Source organism: Aegilops tauschii, chromosome 2, assembly GCF_002575655.3.
Source record: "Aegilops tauschii subsp. strangulata cultivar AL8/78 chromosome 2, Aet v6.0, whole genome shotgun sequence".
In the NCBI taxonomy this organism is placed as follows: domain Eukaryota; kingdom Viridiplantae; phylum Streptophyta; class Magnoliopsida; order Poales; family Poaceae; genus Aegilops; species Aegilops tauschii.
Genome location: NC_053036.3, coordinates 263,784,371 through 263,791,543, shown reverse-complemented (window position 1 = coordinate 263,791,543; position 7,173 = coordinate 263,784,371). Strand labels below are relative to the sequence as shown.

Here is a 7,173-nt window from a genome sequence, read left to right as displayed (position 1 = left end):
ACAAATGTAAATGCCTTAATTACTAGTTAATTTGGCAGGCTTTAATTCTTTAACCATCCATGCATGCATGTCACCTCATAGAAAAGGAAGGAGATTAAAATACCATACTGAATAAAAATTAGCACTTATTGTTTCGTAGAATAAGTCACTAGGTATGTAAATACTCGTGTATTTTACGTAATTTCAGTAGTAGGCATAGACATACACACCACATATTTGGGTATATACATACTCGTACATATACTTTTTTGCATGGTAACCACATACATACATAATTTCGTTACTTGGTATATGCATACCCACGTATGTAAATAATTTTTTTAGTAGGTATATGCATACCCACGTATGTATATAATTTTGTTAGTAGGTATATGCATACCCGCGTATGTATATAATTTTGTTAGTAGGTATATGCATACCCGCGTATGTATATAATTTCGTTACTAGCTAGAACATAGAATAATTTATTATATACATACCCGCGTATTAGATACTCATATTGAATTATTAGGAAACCAAAAAAGAACATAGTAGTTCAGAAAATAATTTATTAGGTATATAATACCCGCTTATGTGCATAATTTCGTTAGTAAGTATTTGATACCCGTATTAGATAGTTAGGAGACAAAAATACGTGTATTAGATACCCATAGTAGGTAAAAAAAAAAAAAATACGATTTATTGTATGGCAAGTCTTGCATGCCTAATATTTAAAAATGAAAACAAAATGTAAGAATGGAAAGCTTTGCATGAAGAATAGTTAGGAAAGAAATCAAACAATCATTGTGCAGCGATACCTACCTAAAACGAGCAAGGTGCCCAAGCACCTAGGTGTGTATATATATATATATATACCGCCCACCTCCTTCACGGCGCCGGCCGCCTGCCTCCACCACGCGCCGCCCTCCTCCTTCCCATGCGCCGGCCACCTACATCCATTGCGCAGATCCCGCCGCAGCCCCAAAACCTAAACGGCGCCGCTGTTGTCGTCCCGCACTGGATCGACCCGCCGCTATCGCTCTGCTGCCGTGTACACGCGGTTCAACGCCTCAGCCCCAGGCCGTTCAATGCCTAGCCGGCCTGCGGCTCCTCCATGGACACCTAGCTCCTCTACAAGAGCCGCCGCGGCCCACGGCAGCCCATGGTGGCGGAGTTCGTTGCGTCCATCAGTCCAACCCCATGGCTTCAGGGTGCCCGAGTTTTGTCGCGGCCGTCAGTTCGGACACCTCCGTCACTGTGTGCGTTGCTACCACGGCCATTTGCGTCACTGCGTGCTCCGTCACCGGCCTCATGCGCACCGTGACCCCTGGCGCACTCCTTCCTCTCCCTGACGATGTTCGTGCCCTCCCACGCTTGATCTCCTGCTGCAGCGATGAGCTCTTCTACATTGCTGAAGTTCCGTACCTGACGGCACCAGCACGAGGATGCAGCAGCCAGGCTGGACCCCAGTTCGTGCCTCCCTCTCTCTCCCTTAGCTACATCATCACTGTTGAAGTGCTGCTGATTGATTTCTTGTAGTGAACTTGGTGCTCCGTAGGTGCCTGCTGGTATATGCAAGTGAGGGCCAGCATTTTTTTCTTCAGATTCTTGTGTTTGTACAAGGGCTAAAAGTATTTAGTTGTACAAATTGAAATTCCACATAATCCTCTGACTGCAAGTTTTACTTGTGACTTTGATGCTTCGTAGGTGCTTAAAAGTATTTAGGTGGGTGGTCCGACACCGCTGCGTCCAGCAGTCCAAGATCGCCACCGGAGGCCTTCACTGTCGCAATGCCTACTTTCGCCCGCGCCTCCTTCCCGGTCATCGTGAGGTACACCCTGCTCGAAATCTCTCTTCTCCATCTCCCGACGGTGAAGATCTCCATGCCTCATGTTTGAACTGACATTTTATTTTGAATTGAACTAGTGCTGCTTTGATTCAGACCTGATGGAAGAAGGCAGAACCTCTCTCTCGTACGTAGTAATATTGCTCTCTCATCTCTCATCTCGTAGGCAGTAATATTGCTCTCTCATCTCTCATCTCGTAGGTAGTAATATTTTGATGAATGTGTTACAAAACAAATGTCGTGTTGACATTCAGTAGCTTTGTGAGAGTAGCACAGAGAAACGTAGTTGTGTTGTGGATGACAAAGAACACATGTGACAGCAAGTCCAGGTATTACTACATCGGGAGTACAAAATTACTTTTACTGAGAGATCACTTGAATCCTTGATAGCTACTAGCCATAGGAACTTAACCCAGAAAAAAATGTGCGAAAAAGAAACATTTTGTACTACCATTAGTCATCGATGGCGTGTAATGTTATATTTTCTTGCTTCCCTAGCGTTGAATTAGAACAACATTTTCAAGAGCTGCATTAGCTCATTACTTATCTCTTGTACTGTTAATTTTATTTTCAAAACCGAACTTGTACTGGGTACATGAGTTCCGATAGTAGCTTATCTTTCACAAATTTTACATAATCAAGCATTCTTGATGTGCTGCCTTTCTTCCAGATATATAGATTCAGTTTTGAATCCGATTCTCAAATCAGACAATCATAATTCTATTGCCAGTTCTGAAACAAAGAAATGTTTGCGTAACAGTCCCATAAACAGCACCAAAACGAATCCCCATCCTTGGTAACTTGCTGGCTTTGATCTTCCAGGGTAGCATGAATGATCAGTACTCCCTTTAATAAATGTGCGCTCATCGAAAAAAATCAGCAGAATTGGTACTATGAACTTCTGTGCTGGTCGGTCTTGTGTGTTACTTTAATGTTGGACTCAGGAATTTGGCATTAAAATGAAATCATACACAAGCTGAAACATAGAGCTCGCAGTTTCTGTTTGTAGTTTGAACTTAGGCTCGTCTCTCTCCCTCTGTCGTACTTCAATCGTTCTTTGCCATGATGTTGAATCAGGTAACTGTTCTTGCATTGCAGCAGTAATGTTTATTTGGTGCAGAAAGCTCACAAAAAAAACCATCTCGATTAATTAGCATTTTGGAAGTGCATGCTTTGGCAATTAACTGCTGAGTGCATCTATCTTTCCCCTGCAATATGTATAGTGTGGTGTAGTCAGTATGCTGAAGATGAAGTTTCTTGTCGAACTTTTCCAGTTAATATACATGGTACTTGGTCATATATTTCACATGTACTTACATCATTGTTAAGCATCTTTCCATCTAAACTTCCATTCCTACAGGTGAAGAATACATAGCAGGATCTGCCCCAGCAAACCACATGTCGCCGGGGGCGCTCTGCCTCTCCTATGCACCCCCTGCTTCCATCTCCCTCCACCGCCGCCCTCCCTTACCCCTCCGCAGTTCTTGGCACCGCGGCTGTTGCCCCGCACTGGATCGACGCGCCGCTATTGCTCTGTCGCTGCGTACAGAGAGTTCAACGCCGCAACCCCCGTCCGTTCAATGTCGCCGCCATGGCCGTGCCCCACTCCAACTCCCTCGCCTGTGCTTCCATGGCGAAACAGTGCAACCTGCAGGAGGAACCGTGGGGGGTCGAGGACGTCCAGCTCGGCAGTCCAACTCAGCATGATTCACGTCATCGTTGGCCCCATGTTCGCTGGCAAGACCACCGCGCTTCTCCGACGGCACCGGCAGGTACTCACCCCCGTCCCGTCTCTTGCTTACTGCTTCATTTCACGTTGCTAAAAACAAAATACAAGCAAGTTCAAATTGAAAATAATGAGAAGCTAGATGTTTAAAAAAATCAGAAGTTATTTTAGTGAATCTCTTTTGAAAATTAGCTCACGTTTTAGTGAATCAGAAGTAGTTTGTATTTTTTTGCTTGATGTGTGTTCTTGAGCAGTTCAAAACATGTACTTGTTCCGTGGTTTGCTATAGCACTTGTTAGATTGCTCTCCAAAAAAAATCATGTATTCATGAATTTGCAACTGGTGTAGCAGCCTGTATGTATTTTATCATCAGTTCATAAAGAAAAGTTGAAACAGTGCAGTGTGCGTGTTAAAAAAATAATTCAGTTTTATATTGTGTGGTAGTTTTCACTTCATAGAAAATTTCCAACAGTTCGGCCAAAATAAAGTTTGCATAGTTCATACTCGAGAGGCAGTACTGTTCTGACAGAAAACATCAGTTCAAATATATATGCAGGAGGTTGAGAGCCAAAAAAACTGATTTTTTTGTGTTTAATTTTTCAGCTGTAAGATAGAAAATTTTCTCTCTTGTCTATCTTGGTTCTCAGGAAAATTGGGTTGGGAGTCGACAAGCCGGGCAAAATGTGTTGCTACTTCTACAATATCAAAGATGATGAGATTCTGGTCTTGCTCGTCGAGGACCCAATCACAGGGCAGTCTGTCGCTGCTGCAATGCATTAGGAAAAGTTCAAGTTTCCTATTAGATTTAGTTCTATTGGAAAAGGGCCGCCCTCACCGCGCTTATCCCCGTCGCCGGAGGGTCGGCGTGCAGGGGTTGGGCCATAGCCGACAGTTCCGGTCGTCCCCTGCCACTGCTCAATCTTCTCGCCTAACCCCCTTCCTCCCCGATCTGCTACTGATGTACCCCAACTACCACTGGAGCTTCGGGGAGCACTCCTCCGTCCAAGTTGAGCATTGGGCGCCGTCCGAGTAGAGCACTGCACCCCGTCCAAGTTCCCATCTAATGTTGAACGTTAAATTTTGTCATGTTGAAATAATATAGCACTGAGCACCCTACAATTTTTTTTGCTTGAGCGCTGAGCAAACAGTGGGGCCTGGAGGAGTCACAGGGTCGAGGACCTCCTGCTCAACAGTACAACTTCTTGTTTTGTGGCCAGTCGCTCAAGGAGCTGAGTGCAGGCCGCAGTAAGTACATGATTACTAATATTAGGATATGTATGTGGTCCCAGTAAGTACATGAGTATTAATTAGCAAGTTTGGTCGCTTCTGAAAACTGTAAAATGTCAGCTTGTACTGATGCATTCCAAAAATGTGTTGTGTTTTCAGGAAAAAACATTTGTCGGGTTTTTGGTGGCCAAATATTGTTGATATGGAGATGAATAACTATGCGGATGCGCTCCTGTTGTTTTTCTGGAAAAAACAAGATGCCATGTTTACACATCCATATTTAATTTTGGAAGGTTCACACATCCATATTAGAGAGATTCATCGGACATAATTTTGTAAGGTCAGAAAAAGCAATTGCTCAGTACATCACAGCAACTCTTCGATGCAAAAAGGGTGGCTCTTCTCAAGTCAGCAGCTAACCAAACTGGGTAAGTTTTCAGAAATTCATTCTAGTGTCAAACGTTGGTGAGATTCTGATTAAGACTTTTGTCCATTCCAGCAACTTCAGGGTAGCTCAGTCAAATATGGCAGCTGTGTAGTAAACAATTTCAGTTGAGAAATCAGCAAGGTGTAATGCATATTATCTTCTATAACTCATTTCACTTCACGATTTCTTCACCTATTTGTTGTTTCCTAATTATCCTAATTCCTAAATGTCCTACTCAACTTCAGCGCCATGCTCAGTCCAACCCCGTGGCTTCAGGGTGGCCGAGTTCGTAGTGACCATCAGTTTGGAGACCTGCGTCACTGCGCGTGTCGCTACCATGGCCCCCTGTGTCACTGCATGCTCCGTCAACAGCCTCCTACACAAGGAAAAGCAACAGGAGTAGAGGCGTCTGAGATGCTCTGTTCTACAGAGGTGGCTGATTACGTTTGTCAGTTTGTAATACTTTGGCCGCAGTGTACTTATGTATCTTTTTCTGGCCGGAGCACGACCAGAGCTTATGTCAGTACGAACTTTGATTGTAATGGTACTACAAACTCTATGAAAACACCAGCAATCCATTTTTACTGGTACTTACCTTTTATACAGTCCACATGGATTGTGCCCCTATTACCAATTGTGGTACAAAAATGCACTGTGCTCACCATTTTATTTTAGTTCATCAGTTTGTAATACTTTAAAAAGAGAAGGTAAAAGTGAACCATTTAGTTTTGTATTATAAAAAGTGTTAATGTGAGAAACTTCAAAAACATCTTGTTTAATAAGTTCTGCTTGTTCTGTGCAAAAATGGTATGGTTCATACATTCTCGTCGATCTCGTTGTAATCGTCCTTGTTTTTGTGAGTTTCTTGATGCAAGTTTTGTGGTCAGTCCAGATGGGAGAAAGTGATCCGTCCAAAGCGTAATCATGTGACGTTGACGTCCAGGTTCTACAACTGATCCGTACAAACAAAAATGGTGGTCCGTTCTATAAATGAAAAATGGTTTAATTAAAAATATTGATCAGTACAAGTTAAAAACGGTGGTCCGTTCGGAATTCAGAATAAAAGAAATGACTGAAATTCAAATTGTAAAAGTTCAAGCAAAAGAAAACCCCATGCAATTCAAATGGTAAAAGTACAAGTCCAGAACATCGTTGTAAAAAAAATGTAGTTCAGAAAAAAGAATTAAAAACATTTTCTTTTTGAAAAAAATATCATTCAGTTCAATGATACAAACCATGCAAGTATAGGGCGCGACGATATAGTAAACCGTTGAAAACTTACGAGTAAAAATATTACCAAAAACAGATCAAAGTCTAGTTAGTGAAAACACGCTTAGTACAAACCCATGCAAATATCAGTACAAGTACTCTTTTTTCAGAATCATTCAAAATTACTCTACAAAAAATAGCTCAGTACAAACACATACATATATCAGTACGAGTACTCTGTTTTTCAGATGGGAAAACAGCAGGATCCGTCTTGCCGTATTCAAAATTACTCTTTAACGATTGCGAATTTGAGAAAATGTTCAACATGAATAAGTTTCGCATTTTCAGTAGATTTCCAATGGTATATTATTTGCCCCATTTCAATAAACTTTTTAACAAAATCACGTTCAAAACTAATTTTAACTGTATTTGAATTCGTACCTAAATCGTAAGGAATTAGAAAAAACTTTCTATACGCAAAAGTTGCGAATTTTCCATAGCTTTCCAATGTCATATCATTTGCATCAATCCGACAAACCGTTTGAAATAAACAGCGAAAATACGTTTCACCCAGAATTTCACCATTTTTCAAATTACTTTTAAATCATATAGAATTTGAAAAAATAGTAGATATATGGAAGATGCGGATTTTAACAAGCTTTCCAACGCCATCTCATTTGCTCAATTCCGACAAACCGTTTGAAAACTAAGTCCAAAATACGATTCACGTTTTCGGTTTTTTTAAAAATGTTTTTTTCA

At 41.6% G+C, this 7,173-nt stretch overlaps 1 long non-coding RNA gene across 9 annotated transcripts; it reads left to right on the top strand.

Moving 5' to 3' along the window:
- Positions 1-854: 854 nt before the first annotated feature.
- On the top strand, positions 855-5,806 carry LOC109733161 (uncharacterized). Of its 9 annotated transcripts, none has more exons than XR_006670005.2 (9): positions 877-1,448; positions 1,538-1,557; positions 1,687-1,810; positions 1,906-1,952; positions 3,186-3,597; positions 4,199-4,839; positions 4,938-5,206; positions 5,278-5,346; positions 5,451-5,806. It is a non-coding gene; the product is annotated as an uncharacterized lncRNA (long non-coding RNA). The 9 variants fall into 9 exon arrangements; XR_006670004.2 differs by having other exon boundaries at positions 1,519-1,557; XR_006670001.2 differs by having other exon boundaries at positions 855-1,557.
- The last annotated feature ends 1,367 nt before the right edge of the window (positions 5,807-7,173 follow it).